The following is a 19,582-nucleotide window of genomic DNA, read 5'->3' as shown; positions in this document are numbered from 1 at the left end:
GGATTCTTGTAGCTGACCCTTTAACTCTCTCCACAGAGCCACCAACCCCAGACTTTCCTCTCATGGCTCTAATCCACTCTGCCCTCCCTCTGCCAAGCCCATAATAAGTGGCTGCTAATAAGATTTTGTGCATTGGCTCTTTAAGATCTCTGCATCTCTTGCCTTCTCTCCCACTGCTTTCCACAGCCAAGTGTTATTTGGGTTCCTTTTTCAGTTCTGGTGCTCTAGGCCTGGGAACCCAGCTTGGGGTTTATGACCCACACTTCTCAGGGAGAACCCCCCAACTGTTGAAATATCTCTCCAGAACTTTAGTGCCACCCTTGGGAGCCTAGCTAGCCCTCTCATGCCTCTACAGTTCTTACCAGTCTTGTCGTGGTGGTGTTTCTTCCGCAAGTCCTTAGATATAAGGCTTCTCTCTATCTAGTGTTCAGTTGGTTATTCAGGATGATTTTTCTATAATTTAGTTGTAATTCCAGTTGGTCCTAAAAGGAGGTTAATGTAGCTTCTACTTACTCCATTGCCATCTTGGATCTGTTGAATGGCTACTATTAAAACCAAAAAATAACAAGTGTTAGTTAAGATATTGAGAAATTAAATCCCTTGTGTACTGTTGGTGGGAATGTAAAATGGTGCAGTTGCTATATAAAACAGCATGCTGATTCCTTAAAAAAGGAAAACTAGAACTACCACATAATCCAGCAATTCTACTTCTGGGTATATACCCAAAAGTACTGAAAGCAGGAATATCTCAAAGAGATAGTTGTACACTCATGTTCAAGACAGTATTGCTCACAACAGCCAAAGTGTAGAATGTTCATTGACAGTTGGATATATAAACAAAATGTAGAGTATACATACCATGGAATATTATTAAGTCTTAAAAAAGAAATTCTTACATATGCTACCTCATGGATAAACTGTGAGTATACTATGTTATGTGAAATAATATATTCACAAAAGGACAAATATTGTATGATTCTACTTATATGAGGTATCTGGAATTATAAAATTTATAGAGACAGAAAATAGTATGGTGGTTATCAGAAACTGGCCATGTGAGCAGTGGAGATTTATGATTTAATTGGTACAGCATTTCAGTTTTGCATAATGAAAAGAGTTCTGTGGATGGATGGGGGTGATAGTAACGAAACAATGTGTATATACTTAATGACACTGAACTACATGCTAAAACTGGTTAGGCTATCAGGAATGATGCTTTTCATGGGCATTTTGTGTAGGTAAACTACTGAGATTATTTGGCTTTTAAAAATTATATAAAACATACATGCCCACTCTTAACTCCAAATTGCACAGTAAAATCACCCAGAAAAGCTTTTAAAAATGGTAATTCTTTGGGCTGGGGTACTTTTTAATACCCTGATATATTTTTTTAAAGAATGGAATTTTTTAAATTCTCATCAGAGAATATGTTTTTAAATAAATATTCCCAGGTGGTTGTAATGTATGGGCAGAGTAAAAATGACTGCCTTAGGCTCTCTATCATTAAATTACCTTTATTAGCCAGTGATTATTTGGTTTCTATTTGACACTAATGACTATGGCCTGTCCCAAGTAGTTAGCTAGCTTTTCATAATGAAGAATTTAATACTGGTGAGCCCCAGCACAGAAATCCTACAAATAAGTACTGCTAGTTCTTATATGAATTTAAAACAATTCATAACAGTTTTAACAGCACATTTATTCAATTTGCTTTCAGTCTCGAACAAGATGAGTCAAGAATTCATTTGATGTTCAGATGTAGTTAATTCTTAGGAAGGCCATTCACATACTTTTAAGAAAATATAACAATGAACTGATGGCCTTATCTGAAGACTCCTACCAAGAGAGACCAAAGTTAAGGACAATACAAAACAGCTACAAACTTTTCTGTGTGCTTGTTCTTATGCAAAAATCCCCAAATAGGTGGCAACTATATTTCCAGAGGTTTGGCTTCATTATTTCCTTTGGATAAATTTCCAACACTGAGTTCTTCACATGGTTCTAGCTAATCTTCATATTGCTTCATTACATGTTAGTCCTGGCACCAAACTGAAATCATGTTTTTATTTTTCCTGCACATGACTACAAGAATAATCTTAGTAAGATGTAATATTGGCACTTGTTTGTATGCTTAAAGATTTGCTATAACTCCCACTCACTGGAGAAGAGTAATGTGAATACCTCCATTAGGCTTGGTCTTTCACCCACTTATACCAATGATTCTAGGCTGGGCCTGGCTGTGCTGAGCTCTGAGCTGCATAGTGGGTCTATGTCTGGTCCACAAGTCCCTCATCCTCCTTGGACTGGAAGCTATTTGAGGCATGATATTCTCATGGCAAAGGCATGAGCACAAGGGCAGAGGGACACTGTGTTGACTTCTAAGATGTAGGCTTGGAGTTAGCACACTATTATTTTGTCACTTTGGGTCACATTCCTTTGGCCAAAGAAAGTGACATGACATCACTAGGGCAAAGAAGTGCACTTCTTTCATAAGGAGGGTGAGTAGGTGCTGGGCAGTCTCTTATGCCCACAAGGCACAAGAGAATACAAAGCTTTATAATCAATACCATTATCAATATTATTATTAATTGGTTCTTATTTTTTATGAAATAAAATGCAAGCTTAACTTTGACAGAGTGAAGTTTAATATAGGAGTTGAAATCCACATGCTTTACTTTTTGAGATTTTTCCATGATGTCAATTAAACAGATTGGGCTTATATGCTGGAAAATAGTGTTTAGAAGCTGAATCCATCCTTTCAGTGGCATTTTTCAGAGGGGAACATTGTTTCATTGTGTGTTCTTTGACTTCCTTTCTCTAACTCCATTTACACTGCTTGTATCTCAACTTCTTAAAGTGTACAGAAGGGCCACAGATAGGGCCAGAGGTCAGTACTGCTTTGGTAGAGAGAGCAGGTGTTTTGGGGTGGGCGACATCCTGGGTCCACCATAGACTAGCTGAACTTGGGCAGTCATGTAAACTTATAAGTACACAGTTTATTTAATAAAACTTGCCCAAACTGATGACTAGGTTGTTGTATTGATTAAATGAGATTAAATATGGAAATGCAATTCAAAATATTTACTGGAAAATAGATATCCTTATTTATAATTTGTCTAGACTACAGTCTCTTTGGGGTTTAGTTTTCTTTCATTGTGTTTATTTAATTAATTTAATATATCTTTAATTAGTAGCCAGGCATCATTAAGAGCAGAGCAAAATTTTTCATTTATGGATAAATAGCTAATAGCCTTCCTATTTTAATTGTTCTTAAAGACCACTGACAGAAATAGATTATAATAAAGACAATCAATTAGATAATTATTTAAATTTGGTTTTAATTATATGAGATACCATAATTGTTTCAAAATTTTCATTTCATATTACCTAATATATTTGATCACAAAAGAGAGAACTTATCAGAGCAAGTAATTTTACCCTCTTTTCATCATATGTAATAATTATCCCAATATACCTCTCAAGGGTAACTAAAATTCAATCAAGTAGCACTTGAAGTATTTGAGAATGCCTGAATCCCCATTTCACTTTACATGTGAATGGTTTTCTGCATAAGAAAAAATAATGATGTATGCATTCTGGATAATTTTTTTTATTTCAAATTTTGATCTCCAACAGTTTTACTAAGTAACATCTCTGACACTATGATTTGATGTCATTGTTAGTCATGACAAGTTCAAAAGGACCAAATTACAGATTTCTTTTAAAACAAAATTTATGTTTCCGAAGTAGACCTGCTAAATTTAGGCAAATATATTTGGAAAAGCTCTTGTTTCTCAGGGTTGTGCTGTTCACATCTCAGTTTATTTAACTAGAGAGTTCTAGTAGTATGACTGAGAAAAGTAGTATAAACAGAACTTTCATGGAGGCATGGGGCTGTATTTGTGTGCTCACAAATCTTAGGTATATAATTAATCATTCAGAGAAAAAGCATAATATGTGATATAGACATAACTATAATAAGAGCTATCAGCAGCTGTATAAAATCTATCTTTTTACATTTGTACTAGTGTTTTTAAATGCCAATACATAAATAAATATTGATTTTCTCCAATTATTTTTAGTCTAAAAACTATAGATTCATGGAAAGTTCTCATGTGGTTATATAAACATTTTCTATATTTCCAGAGTTTGAACAAGCTCAGAACTTCAAAATGGAAATGCTGACCTCAGGGCACAGGACAGCACATTATGATAGTCCCCAAATGAATTGTTTCAAAATAGACATCATTTCATTTTTTTGTGTGATGAAATAGTCTTCTAATGAAGAATACTGAAGACTCTAAGAAAGCCTGGGGTGCACAAAGTGGAGAGTATGAATGCGAAGGATTTTAATCCTGAGTAGTAACATATGGAGTATTGATTGCCAAAGTATTTCAATTCTTTGACCCCGTGTGCTCTTTGCAGGGTGACTTCATAACTACTCTCTTCAGCATGTGTCTGTACCTGTTTTCCTACCTCTTGAATCTGGGCTGGCCTTGGGACTTGACTAGGCCAATAGAATGTGTAAGGAGTGAGAGTGAACCAGTTCCCAGCCTGGAACTCATGGGACCTCCAACTTTGCTCTCTATTTTGGAGTCCTGCCAACACCTTGGGAATAAGCCCTGGCAAGACTATTGGAGGTTGAGAGTACATACATAGCAGAGCCCAACTGTCCTAGTCTAGGCCACACCAGACCAGTCTTCAGCCACAGACCAGCCACAGACCCCCAAACATGGGAAAGCCCACCTGAGATCAGCAGAACAACGTACCTGACCTGCACCTGGCCACAGAAGCATGAGGGAGCCCACTGAGACCAGAAGACCCAACCAGCTGACCCATAAATTTTTGAGCAGTAATACCTACTTAGTATTTTTGGGAATGCCTACTCAGTATTTTTAGTCACTACTTCTGGGCCACTCTAACTTGTGTTGAAATGCATTCTTTTAGATCTAAGTATTTTTTGCTTTGTTTGTTTTTTTCACAGTAACTATTCTCATGCTAGATTTCCTCAAACTCCTATTGGTTTTGAGAAGAATTCAATGGCTTAAGCAATCTTCTCAGAAAGTCCTGTATAATTAATGTCTTTTTGTCCTATACCTGAGACTACTCCATGCCTGAATCTGCCACTGGCAAAGAAGTATCTAAATAATTTTCCCAAAAGTCCAAATCTAGAAAAAGTCTGGTAAAATGAATATTAGTTTACAAATTTAAAGGCTAGTTAAATTGAATTTATAATATTGAAAGCAGAAAAGATGAGCACGGTCCTGCTAACCAGAGGATTGTGGTTTGATTCCCAGTCAGGGCACATGCCTGGGTTGCAGGCCAGTTCCCAACAGGGGACGCATGAGAGGCAACCATACATTGATACTTCTCTCCCTCGCTCCTTCCCTTCCCGTCTAAAGATAAATAAAATCTTTTAAGAAAAAGAAAGAAAGCAGAAAAGATATCAAGATGACAAAAATAAATCTAAAAATATCTCTTCTCTTAAAAATGTCAAAATTAAAATGAGTAAAAACCATTTATCATGGATTGAGTAAATAGCAACAAATACATATTGTATAAAATGCAGAAATATAAAATAAAGGAATACTAAAAGGGTAAACTTTTAAAGTATAAAGGAATCCAGACCAGTAAAATATTAATGTAAAGTTGAGGGTATAATATTAGTATCAGAGAAGAGAAGCTTAAAAGAGACAAAACACATAAAGATTAAAAGTCGAATTCACAGCAAAAAAATTACTTAAATAAGATAGCAAAAATATTAACCAGTAAATATCATAACAAAAAAATCATAAACTATAAAAATGCTAGAAAAAATAGCTATACATATATAAGAATTTTAAGTTCTAAACAAAAATTGACCTGAAGTTATAAAAATGTATTGTGTCACATCCTTATAAAAAATAAACTATTTTATTTTAGTCCCTCATATATAAAATTTTCCATGTATTAGAAAAGAAAGTAGAAATAGTACAGACTACATTCTAGATGTACACACATGCACACAAAGTAAGCCTAAAAAATAATAACCAAATCAAAGAGAAAAACTGCAACTACCTAGAAAATTTTTATTTTTCCTCCCATAAAACATCTGGGATCAAAGAAGTAATGAAAATATAGTTGCAGAGTATCTAGAAAGTTATTATAATTAAAACAATAAACATTATCACCTGAAAGCACAGAAAAATACATAGCCTTATATACCCACATAACTAAAAGGAAAGAGTGAAAACAAAAGAATTAACTACTCAAAACCAATCATTACAAAACAATAACAAAATAAACCCAAAGAAAGGTAAGGAAATAAAGATAAAAACAAAATTGATGAACTGGAAAGAAAGAAAAGTAGATTAAGTTGAAAAGCAAAGTAATAGAATAGGTAACTTACTGATGAAGCTACCTGAAAGAAAAAAGAAAGAGAGAGAGAAAGAAAAACACAATATTAAAATTTGAAAAGACAAGCAACCAAAAACAAGAAAAACTTAAAACTACCCAAAGAAAGTACTTTTCAAATTGCAAATATACTGAAATTTTGGGTGACATGGAGCATGGCCTCAGAAAATAGAATTGATAAGGTTTACCCCTGTGAGAGAATAAAGCATATTTACACATTAGTTTTCCCAGAAGGAAATCACAAGAAGTTAACAATATCACATCCTTTGGGGAAAGAGATCTGTAGAGAAACGACAGAATTTCACTACTCATGTCATCTCTTTCTGAACTATCTGAATTTTCTAGTCATATCCATATTTTTTTAATCTTCTGGGTTCCCTGAGAAATGAGATTATATTTTTTTATATTAGTGCAAATGGAAAAACAACAAAAAAAGATAAAAGGGACAACTGCAAACAGGGTGCACAGGATGGAGATTAAGGAGTCAGGGGTGTGGTGCTGGGTGGAGAGTATGGGCAAGTACTGACAGACCTGATTCTGGACAAGGTTTATCTGGAAGCAAGGGATGGGCACTAGGTCTACTAGCAAGGCAACTAGCAAGGGGTCAGCAGCCAAGCTAAGCAAGAAATGGGAGAACCCATAGCAATGTTCCTGCATGAAAATGGACTCAGGGTTGGTCAGGGAGTCCCTCAGACCATCCAAGCTGGCCTGCACGGGCGTTATCTCTGCAGCTTCATTTTTAGTACACTTCCCCATGCACCCCACTGGCCGTCACTCAGAACCTCTTGTTCTAAAAATCACTGTTTGTTTGTTTTTCAATGTTTACTCAAATTTATTTTGGGAATAATATCCCAATGGGAGCTATTTAATTCAATTGAGCATTAGCACTCTTGGACCTGGTATCACTGTTTTGGACATGCTTATCACAGCAACAAGATAAATACTAATGCAAACCTGTTTGTTCCTGAGAGAGGCATGTTCCTCAGTCAGAAAGAAGCAAGTTAACTGAATAAAATGCAATTTGTTTTGTTGTTTTTCCTATTTGAAAGTACATTTAAAAGAAGACACACAGATACTATATGGCTTGTCAGTAACTTGACAATGATAAATAAGACATGATTTGTGTCCCGTATTCGGTTTTCACACAGTGAGTGTTTTCTCCTCCTTACCTTTGCCCGTGCTGTTTTTTCTGAGTGGGACATTCCTTTACTCATTTATTCATGTCCTCTTTTCTTTACTGGACAAAGTACAAACAAGTTTCAAACTAAAATACCTCCAATTTAGTAAAGGTTTTCCTGCTGGCTCCAGGCTAAACAAATCTCTAAATCTCTACTGTCACTGTGAGTTCATGTTGTTCTTTCTTACATCTGAGCATAGCACTGATTTTATATTGTAAGTGTGTTTATGCCCCTGTCTCCTCCCATTAAACCACAGACTTTTCAAGGGTCAGGCCAGGGCCAGGAATTTGTAGCCCATAGAATGTTATATAACATTTTTTAAAGGTTGGGATAAATGTATTGGAAATTAAATACCTCAACATTTTTAGATCAAACCATTTGGTCACATTATAAACTTTGGTATGTTCAATTTTGGATTGCAGTAACGGTAATGGTACCTGGCTTTGCTTGGTCAACCCTAAATATTAGTCAACTAAAATACTTTTAATGCATCAAGGTGATTATCTTTTTAAAGGAAATAATTGTTCTCTATTATGAGTATTAATTAGATTTTCTCATTAAGTTTTATTGAAGAGAGCCACAGATTTTAATATGCCAGCTCACTCCTCATTTTATCTAGCACATGGTTATATATGAGCACATTTCGGTTCCAAATAAGTAATTAGAGAAACAAAGTATTTAATATCGGAAAAGAATGAAATGCACCACCCCAGGGTAATCTGTCTGCCACAATAACTAGTGTAGCATTTCTTCCTATCCAAAAGGAATAATAAATGCCCTATAAGTGTACTGTATTTTAAATAAGATTTTAATAACTTATTCCAACATGGAGTGTGATTCCCTTGAATGCTAATCAAGGATTTTCTCCCAGATTGCACTATATACTTGTTCATTTATCTTTTTAATCAACAGTCATGCATTAGATACCTGTCAATTTAATAAGCACTATGCTAGAGATAGGCACTGGCTAGTGTTTTAAAAAGTGAAACTATTTTATGGTTTCATCACTGCCTTGACCACCAAGAAGGCTTGTGGCTTATCTGTGAAAGAAAAATCTGCAATTACGTTGTACTCCAGAAACTAATATCATAGCTCAATGGAAGGAAGGAAGGAAGGAAGGAAGGAAGGAAGGAAGGAAGGAAGGAAGGAAGGAAGGAAGGAAGGGAGGAAGGAAAAAGGTTTTCTATGTAGGCTATTGCTTGTACAATGAATGTTTTATTTAATATTATTTTATATATTCTTTTATTTGTTACTTTGGGACAGTGACATACAATTTGTCTCATAATCATAGCTAATATGGAAAGCAGCACTGGCAAACAATTCCTAAGCGTAAACACGCCCAGTTTGCTGAACTCACTGCTTTCTCTCAGGTGTGACTATTTCTGGATGGTGGAAGAAATAGTGAGGCTCTTCTCTCAGGGCCTGAGTCACAGAGGGGGAGGGAACAGGCCTAGGGCTGACATTTTTAGTAGGTCTCATATTTGGGCTCTGATGTGATTTTCACAGTTTACATGTACAGTCACAGAGGGAAGCTGAGGGGTTGAATGATAGATAATACCACTCAAATTCTCGGAAGTAAATGTTGAAAATATATCCAAATATTTAATCCAATTTGGTCATTTATTCATTTTTTAAAAATATACTAGGTGCCTTAAAAGATAAAAATTTCTAAGTGAGTTTAAGTGTTGTTCATATACCAAAATATCTTAAACTAATAATAGGAAACTTATTAATTCAGAATTCAGTTTTCTCAGAACCCTGCAGCTGAGAATTGCTAAGAAATATTTTCCTGAGTAACTCTTCTTGAATTTTTTCTATTTTTAATTTATTTAGCTTGCACACACTCTAAAATTTCTAAGCCTATATTTTTTAAAAGAAGATTTTGTTTATTAATTTTTAGAGAGAGGGAAAGGGAGAGGGAAAGAGAGGGACAGAAACATCGGTATGTGGTTGCCTCTTGCACACCCCCAACTGGGACCCCACCTGCAACTCAGGTATGTTCCCTGACTGGGAATTTACCTGGCAACCCTTTGATTCACAGGCTGGTTGGTACTCAGTCCACTGAGCCACAACATATGGGTTATAAGTCTATGTTTTAATCTAACCATATATAATTTTTGGCTAGCAGGAAGATATTCAAAAGAAAAACAATAATTATTTCTAAAATGTAGATTTATTTTTTAATCAAACAATAAATAACTGAAAAGTTAGTCTTCCATTTTTTTCACCATGCCATTTCCTAGAGGCAGCCATTGTGATAAGCTTGCTATTTATTCTTTCAAGCATTGTCTATGCATACACCTATATCTATAGCTCATCTAAATGTGTCTTTGTAATCTGTATAAGTACTTGAATCTAATAACATATCTTGGACAGCAATGTATCTCTTTACTAGCGATAACAGACATTCAGGTAATTTCCAGTTTTCATGTTTATGTAAAATGGTATCAGTGAACATTCTAGTACAGATTTTTCTATAAACATATGGGAATGTAGTTATAGATTTCCAAAGTGAAACTTTTCTTTCAGAATGTATGCCCACTGAAAAGCTGTAGATATGTCCTCCAAAGAGTCTGTGTCAATTTGCTTCTTTACCAATTGTGCTTCAGGCTGGGTTTATCTCCCAAACCCTGGAGTAATGACGCCACTCCTTACTCAGTTCAATGCGTAGAAAAAAATTCTTTAAAAACCAGCATAAAATTTCATAATATTATTGAATATAACTGAATACACTACTTAGACATTTACCATTTGGGCAAATATAAAATGTTATTTTACCCCCTCCCAAGAGATACATCCAATATATGTCTATTAAGGTGGTTCTAAGTTTCTAAAACCTAACTTTCCTTGAGATTCAGTAGTACATAAATGATCAGTACATGAAAAAAGCACTATTGTAATGAAAGGTCCTTTAAACCTATAACTGGGCTTTTCTTAGGAGGAACAGAAAATCTTTACTAGAAATTAATATTTCAAAATATACTTATATATTCTAAAACCCAAGTACCTCAGTCACCAGGTGTCTCAAGAGTGTCCTGTATGTCAGGTATTACTGCAATTAAAGCCAAAGTTAGTTCTTAAAACTCGTAAAACTATAGTTGTAGAAAATAGTACTTCAGAGTCTTTTAAAATTTAAAGTTCTTATGAATCACTGGACATCTTGTTAAATGCAGAATCTGAGACAGTAGTTCTGGGCTGGGGCCCAGGATTCTGCATTTCTAAAAGCCCAGAGGTGGCATGGATGCTGCTGGTTTGCAGAACACACTGTGCTAGAGTAGTCTTAGACCTCAGCTAGTTTAGCTCTTCATTTTATAGGAACAAAAATGTCATTAACATACCCTAATACCAACCTTTTTAATTTAAAGAAACAAACAGAATTTGCTTAAGAATTTCAAGCTAAGAAATATCCTATTTGTGAGACATAACTATTATGTGAACAATCTGTTAGTAATATAATATCTGTAGCTCTCTGAACATAATAAATAGTTCATTAAGGATAGCATGGATTATGTAATCATTATTTTTAATGTTTTGTTCTTTCTAGGTCAAACTACCATCTACACATGAATAGCAATGAAGTTCTCATAAATGAGCAGAAATACCCAGGAGGCATGAAGAGTTGGAATGATTCAAAAACTCATCTATTATGACATTACAACCTCAGAAAAGATACATTTTATAACTCTAAAAACTCAATTGTGGAAAGGATAAACAAGCCATTTGATGGCAGAGTACTAAAACTTGTTGAAATGCCTTTGGAGCTTTAACTGTACAGAGTCACCAAAATGTTTCACAAATTTAATTTAAAAATATTCCTTCAAAACTGCCTTAGCCAAGCAGAGCATTTTTGCCATTGCCTCTGCTGTTCTCATTGTGGTCCAGGAGAAGCCTCATCCCTCACTACCGCAATGAGAAACAGTACGAAGGCTCTATCTTACAGCTTTGACTGTATGTGATTTCTCTCTCCATCATAACACCTTGTCAAAGCTTGCCACACTTACTACATTCTGCATTTTACTTGCTTTAGTTATTTGTAAAGTTTTCCCTATTTCATCCTCAAATTATCTCTAAATTCCAGCAATTTCTCCTCAGCTGCTTTGTATTCTCAATAGTGCTTTTCCAAATGCCATGAATATTATTAAATATTTTTCTGAGTCAATCAACCCACCAAACCTGAATGCACAGGTATAAATGCTGTAAATTTCAAAGAAAGGTGAAAATGAATGGAGGACCATCAGCAGAGGAATGAGCTTATCAGAATTCTCAAAATTCAACAAGAAGGTCCAGAAGTTAGGGTCTTAAGTGTTTGTTCATATTTTTACAAATGGTTAGTTCCTTAAGAGTAGCTAATCAGCAGCAAAATTCCAGTTTTTCAGACATTCACACTCTCGTTCATGGGAGAACAAGATGAGACCACGACAGCAACAGAAGAGCTACTGGGCTGGAAAGGTCTGTGAAGAGCCATTGGAAACGGAGAAACAAAGTAACCTTGATATTCTGGGATGTGGAACTAAGCTGTACTTGGTTCCCTAGAGAACTGGGCTGGGCATAGCATATGTGTGCAGAAAGTTTACTTTGGGCACTTCATCCCCAAACTACTGGAAGACATTGAATTGTCAAGCTAAACACCATGGGCAGTTTTGGCTCAATCCTCCAGGGGGCGCTCTAAAAAGCTGCATAGAATACACCTCAAAGTTGTCCACCAGAAGGATAAACAAGAAATTATCCATCAGCTTTCTTCTCCCTTTGGTCAAGAATTTTTCTGCAGGGTGTTCATGACCTTGAACTTCTAGGATTGTATCTATCTAATCCATGCTTCAGAACAGTTGAATGATTTCCAGAAGGCATCTTAAGAGATGGCAAAAGAGAAGCTCCAGGACAGAAAGCAAGAGATTGGTGTTGCCAGGTGATGGAAGGTGCTGCCAGTCATCAAACTGGCTACTGTAAGCAGGTGGGCCAAAGGAGGTCATCTGGGGCACAAGAGAATGATTGAGACCATTCTCTTAGCAGTACATGAACCAAATGCAAGTCTGTCTGCTCTGGAAATAATGAGCACAGGATCATATCCATCCCTTTTGGATAGAGAAAGGGGCACTCAGACCAAGGGGCAGCCAGAAAGAGACACAAATTGGAGATCAGAAGACACCAGGGCCTCGGGGGCATTGCCCTTGCTAAGAACCAAACTCCACCTTCCCTCTGCTTCAAACAGAGACCAACACCTGGGTGGGAGTTTTTCTTCCTATTCATGTTTTTGGTATTTGGTTACTACTCATTTTAATTTGCCAGCCCTGACAAAACAATGCCATCTGCTAGCTACTTCTTATCTGCATATAAATTGTTTTATCTCTTTAGGTGATCTGAGTTTTGTGAATTTTATGGAAACCTCTCAGGTTTTAATACTTGCAGCCCTAGTTAGAGTTTCTCCAAAAGCTGACCCTGAGGCAAGGGCATGGTATAAGTAGTTTATTTGGGTGGTGACCCCAGGAAGTGCTGCAAGGGAGTGGGGAGTAAAGCAGGGAAGGAAAGGCAGTGTGTGTACATGAGCATATTTCGGTCTTTCTATTAACGTGTGCCACTGAGTGACTGGAGCTGGGTGTCTATGCACAGGCTCCAGTTCCTCACTAATTGAAGGTTCCTCCAGAGCACAAACCTATGGTACTTCCAGGTTGCCCTGCATACAGACAGAGAAGCAAGCAGATAGGTGTGGCTGGTTGAGGTAGAGGGGATGGGTATACATAGGGCTGTAGTGAATCCAGAGATTGGCCAAGGACATATAGATTGGAGCATCGTGGTTTCTACTGTGCACCCTGAGATAGTTTTGCACAGGTCAAAATGTCCAAACACAGAGAAAAATTAGAGCGAAAACCTCCTTCTGGTATGTAGGTGGAATGAAGAATATTTAATTAGTAAAGTGTTAGAGGCAACTAAAATAGCTTTGAAACTGAGATTATTTGTTAAAATTTGCAGACAAAAACTTCAAAATGGATTAGAGCCCCTTAATGAAAATCCCATTGGCTGTGGCTGAAGAACAAATTAGGAAAGAAACCAACATGCTTATTGCTCTACCCTATAAACAAAGGCCCTCCCCAAACTGTTAAGTAACTGCTCTGCTCTGTTCCTGTATGAACACATGGAAACCATTGGGGATTTTTTGATTCTCTGGTATTAGTCATTGTTCTGGACTGTCACTGAGGTGGAGTCATTCAAAGAGGAGAAGGGTTGTGACCCTTTTTTTCCTTACCCAGTGTTTTCTGACAGAAGAACAATGACAATTTATGAAAATTTGACTTAAATGAAGTTGATTTCACAAGGCACAGAAGGCTGAACAGAACATAGAAGAAAAGCTAGAAAGAAAATAGTGTCAATGGCTTCATAGATGAAAAACTCACAATTCTTTATTTTCTTCTAATGAAATTATAAATACACCCTTCTGCCATGACATTAGGGTTGACTGAGTGAACAGCTTGGTTTCTGGGCTTGGCCACGTAACTTGTTTAAACAAAGTTAGCAGACATCGCATTAACCTGAATGTTGCACTTGTCTTCTTGGCAATTGTGATCCTCTATGAAGAGGACACATCCCAAGTAACTGCTCTTCTTCGGCTTCAGCTTAGGCTGCAGAATGAAATGTGGAGCCAACTTGAATGCAGACCCAGACAGGTGTTTCTGTTTTGGGACAGAGCACCTGAAGCAGAGCTGCTTAGCCAAGCCTGTTCTAGATGAGACCCCAAGCGTGAGGACAAAATGCTTACTGTTGTGTAAACTACTGAATTTGCAGGTAAATTTATTACGTAGCATGACTGTGACATTGTAAAAGTTCTCAATAAATACCAACATATTCATTCTCTTCCCATTTATTTTTATCTACATATACAGAAAGTTTACTATACCAAAATATTTATTATCTACAAAAGGAAGAGACTGAGGGAGGAGAAGGGTGGAGAATAAACATGGACTTTTCTTTTTTTTTAATATGTACAAAGTTTATTTTTTTAATTTTTTTATTGATTATGCTGTTACAGTTGTTCTATTCCCCCTTTATTCCCCTCCACCCTACCCCTCATCCCCACCATTACCCCCCTTTAGTTTATGACCATGTGTCTCAAGTCCTTTAGATTCTATATTTCCCATGCTATTCTTGTCCCCCCCCATCTATTTTCTATCTACTGTCTATGCTACTTATTTTCTGTACCTTCTCCCCCCCTTCTCCTCCTCCCACTCCCCTGTTGTTAACCCTCCTTGAGATCTTCATTTCTATGTTTCCACTCCTGATCTAGCTGTCCTCTTAGTTTGCTTTCGTTTTAGGTGTGGTTGTTAATAACTGTGAGTTTCTTTTACTCCACCCATATCTACAATTAGTGAATTTTTATAACAGTTCATTACTGTGTAATTTACAAAAGGAAAATATGACCAAAAAAGTGTTTCCACAAGTGAAAAAAAGTTCATGAAACAAGAACAGTATATTTGGTTAACATTTAACTACCAAATTTCCATTTGTATTTCCTGCTAACTGCTATTAATGAATTGAAATTTTGCCTCTCAAAGTGAGGTCCTTAGAGCAGCAGCAGTGGAATTACCTCAGAGCTTGTTACAAATGCAGAATCTTAGACCTCAGCTCAGACCAGCAGAATCTATAACAAGATCCCCAGGTTATTCTTGTACACAGGAAAGTTTGAGAAACATTGCTCTAAAACATTAAGCATTTCAATTTCTGCTTTAATCACTGAAAAAAAACCTTTAAAATTAAAATATTGTACTTAAATTTCTGTCCTAAGATATAAAAAAAGTACTTAAAAATATCTTTAAATATCAAAAATAGTTTGTGAAGATAATCCCTTTACAATATGTTTTTAAAATGCTAAAACGTGGGCCCTGACCAGTGGGGCTCAGTTGGTTGAGTGTCTTCCCACAAAGCCAAAGGTTGCCTGTTTGATTCCCAGTCAGGGCACATGTTGTGGGCCCGGTCCCCAGTTGGGGTGTGTGCCAGAGGCAATCAATTGATATTTCTCTGACACATCAATGTTTCTCTCCCTCTCTTTCTCCCTTCCTTCCCCTCTCTTTAGAAATAAATAAATAAAATCCTTTTAAGAAGTTAAAATATTAAAACTAGAATTTTTAGCATCTAGAGAGGCAGAACAACTGAGTAAAAACAAAACAAAAATTGGCATTTACATATTTCTAACAGGCAGAGTAAATTTTGTAAATTATGATTTTTTTTTCCTTCTACATCAGACATCAGTGTTTCCACTTTCTGAGTGGAGAACCAGCCAAGCCCCAGCTGTCTGGAATCTGCATTCCCAGATAAACCTGCCCAGTGCATCAAGAGACAACATGGAGAAGCAGCCTCCTGTTAATTCCTGATTTCTAGACACTCTACAGAAGCCTCAACTTCTGGCTTTCACACATAAATTAAATTTATTTTCTTACAACCTCTCATATAAATCCCACCCCAATTCTTACCTAGCCTTTCTCCAAGGAAGCTCCCTGGACCAGGTCTGAATCCGCCTCTAATTATTTGTGACTATATTGCTTATGTTTTTCCTCATTATGCTGTTCTTAGAATGAGGAAGGGGTTCCCATTTCCTGGGCAACCAGAAGCAGCACAAACACTGTCTAATGATGTCACCCCACCTCTAGGTTTTCTATTATGCTTTTGGATCCTGTGGTTTGACCTTTTTGTTGTAGACTCTGTCCAGCAGAGTCCGCCTGTTTTGTGGTTGATGAGGAGAATCAATGCACAAGCGAGAACAATCTTGTGTGGAAAGAGGGAACAGGCAGGACTACTCTCTCAAGGGGAGAGTGCTAATGCTGCCTTGGCCACTCCCTCAAGAGGGAAGTGGTCCCTTACACCTTTTTGTGGTCAAAAGGATGCAATCTTTTCTCCAGTTCTGCCTCTTTTCTTGTTTTGTGGCTGTCTCTTCTGTGTGCAGCTGGTCTAATTTCTCTTGGATTTATTAGCTTAACTTCTCTTATTTCCACCACCTAACACCAATGATTTTATTTTCCTTAGTCAGATTCTTTATTTGAATTGCTCTGATTATGATTGCCAGCTCAATATTTTGCTCTCCTTTTAGACATCTTTCTAAAATGTTATAGTCGCCATAAAAACAAACCTATTCGTGAACCTTCCTTGTCTGTTCTGCTTGTCTCCTTCCTTTCTTCTCTTGTTCCGGTTTCCTACTGTGATACAAGGCCAGTAGAAAAATGATGCTCTCTGTTACTGTAAATCCTAATACTAAGATACATAAAATATTATCTGCCAAAAATCTTTTCCTAAAGTAGTTTTTCTTAACTTTCGCTGCATGTTGTAGTTTAAAAAAAAAACAACACTCATACTTGGGTCCCACCCGGAGAGATTTTGAATGGCCTGGGGTGCAGTGTGGCAGTATATTTTAAAAACCTTCTAATGTGCAGCCAAAGTTGGGAAACATGAAAGAGCTTTTCAACCAGGCCTTCTGATTTTTTTTATTCCTTGGCATTTATGATGATAAATGAGAAATAACTCCTTCCTTTAAGGCCTTATGCTAGTCTTTGGTCGATTTTTCTCTCCATTCTTCTTCTTCCCTTGTTCTGGGCTGATCCCATATACTGTTCCCAGGCTGGGACCAGCTGGCATGTCGGCTGATTTCCAATGAATTTTAGCTATGAGGAGGCCCTTCCAGGATCCTAGAGTACTATGGACAGAATGTTTGCTTCCTCCCAAGTTCATATATAGAAGCCCTAATCCTCAATGTGATACTATTTGGAGGCAGGGTCTTTGGGAAGCAATTGTCATGAGGGTGGAGCCCAGGTGGGTAGAATTAGGGTCCTTATAAAAAGAGCAGGAGAGAGATGAGCTTTCTCTCTGCCATGAGAGGAAATAGCAAGAAGGAAGCCAAGAAGAGAGCTCTCGCCAGTATCCAAATAGGCTAACATCAAGAGCTTTAATTTCCCAGCCTGCAGAACTATGAGGATGAATTATTCTGAAAGCCAACCAGTCTGTGGATCTTGTTATAGCAACCCACACGGATGTGGAGGGTGGGAGAAAGGGAGAAGCCAGGGCGTTTCTCCCGTCCTTTCTACCTGTGTGGTGCCTCTAGCTGTTCCCTCTGCATTTCCCGCTCCTGACATGCCAGAGAGTGAGACAGACTCACTGCTTTCAATTTCCTGGGTATGATCTGGCCCATGGAATTTGTTAATACACGCTCTTTCCTTAACAGCCAAGGCATGTAAGGGGTTTCCTACTGTTACTAAAATCTAGGGTGTCTCACTATCCCATTTGTCATCTTATTCACTCATTAACTATGCAAAAAATTCCCAGTAAATTTTCCCCTGTGTTAAATGCTATGAATGGATTCTGTTTTCCTGGTTGGTCCCAGCTTGATATAGTTCTTAGTCTACTGTCTAGTTTCCCAGATGTAGCATCCCTGATGTTCGTTCCACTAGAGCCTACTCTGTCCCTAAGGGGGTAGGGGCGGGTGGGGTGATAAGATGTACGTTATACATACCATCTTAGGGAGATAGGAGGATGTCCCTTGTGACAATGTACATCACACATTAACCCAATATCTGTTGCTCAGTTACCACTTTAACATAGGATATATTTAACATAAGAGTGATATCCCTTTCCAGCAAAATACAACTACACTGCTAATATTACTTGCTGAAGTATGCCGCACCCAGATCTCAGAAAGAGTTCTCTAAACTCCTGTTATACCAAGTATGATTTGTGAACCAGGTGCATAACATCACCTGAGAGCTTTAAGAAAATGAGAATTCTGGGCCACGCTCCAATCTTGCATTTTTATAATTCACATGCCATCAAATTTAACCATTTAAAGCGTACGATTCAGTCTATGGCCATACCACCCTGAACATGCCCAATCTCGTCTGAAGTGTACAATCATCAACACTATCTGATTCCAGACTATCTTCATCACTCCAAAAATTTCCAGTCATAAAACCAGTAATGGAAGGTGTAAGATATAGGGAATGTAGTCAATAATATTGTAACCACTATGTATAGTGTCAGATAGAAAGTACACTTATTGGGATGGTCACTTTGTAAGCTAATACAGGTCTCATCACTCTTGTACACCTGCAACTAATAAAATACTATCTGCCAAATGTAATTGAGAAGGGAAAAAAGAAATCCTGGACCCATGAGCAGTCACTTTTCATTCCCCCCTCCCTGACCCTTAGACAACTACTAACCTGCTGTCAACATGGATTTGCCTATTCTGATCATTTTATGTAAGAAGAATCCTATAAGATTTGATTTCTGTGTCTGACTTCTTTCACTGAAAATAAATTTTGCATGATATTTCTATTTTGTGCCATATATCAGTACTTTATTCCTTTTTATAACTGAGTATTTTATTTTATAGATATATCATATTTGGATTGTTTGTATCTTTTGGCTATTATCACACTTATGTAGAACTTGCGTAGTGTCCATATTAACACATGTTTTCAATTTTCTTTTTTCCTATTTTTAATATATTTTATTAATTATGCCATTACAGTTGTTCCATTTCCCCCCTTCAGTCCCCTCCACCCTGCACACCCCTCCCTCACCATTCCCCCCCTTTAGTTTATGACCACATGTCTCAAGTTCTTTAGATTCTATATTTCCCATACTACTCTTGCCCTCCCCCTTATCTATTTCTTACCTACCATCTGTGCTACTTATTTTCTGTAACTTCTCCCCCCTTCTCCTTCTCTCACTCCCCTGTTGCTAACCCTCCATGTGATCTTCATTTCTATGGTTCTGCTCCTGATCTAGCTGTCCTCTTAGTTTGCTTTTGTTTTAGGTGTGGTTCTTAATAACTGTGAGTTTGCTGTCCTTTCACTGTTCATCTTTTTTATCTTCTTTTTCTTAGGTAAGTCCCTTTAACATTTCATATAATAAGGGCTTGGTGATGATGAACTCCTCGAATTTGATCTTATCTGAGAAGCACTTTATCTGCCCTTTCATTCTAAATGAAAGCTTTGCTGGATAGATCAATCTTGGATGTAGGTCTTTGGATTTCA

The 19,582-nt window shown here is 37.1% G+C and overlaps 1 long non-coding RNA gene across 2 annotated transcripts in view; it reads left to right on the top strand.

The window, feature by feature from the left end:
- Positions 1 to 18,878, top strand: part of LOC119042694 (uncharacterized) — a 34,569-nt gene extending 15,691 nt beyond the window's left edge. Inside the window, exons 2-3 of one of the 2 annotated variants that reach the window (XR_005081270.2) lie at positions 11,116 to 14,348; positions 15,803 to 18,878. This is a non-coding gene — a long non-coding RNA (uncharacterized LOC119042694). Of the gene's footprint in view, positions 1 to 11,115; positions 14,415 to 15,802 lie in introns of those variants that run through there. The other variant, XR_005081269.2, reaches the window with a different exon arrangement.
- The last annotated feature ends 704 nt before the right edge of the window (positions 18,879 to 19,582 follow it).

Source organism: Artibeus jamaicensis, unplaced genomic scaffold (genome assembly GCF_021234435.1).
Source record: "Artibeus jamaicensis isolate MK-2021 breed Jamaican fruit bat unplaced genomic scaffold, CSHL_Jam_final contig_685, whole genome shotgun sequence".
NCBI lineage: Eukaryota > Metazoa > Chordata > Mammalia > Chiroptera > Phyllostomidae > Artibeus > Artibeus jamaicensis.
This window is presented reverse-complemented; position numbering and strand designations above follow the sequence as displayed.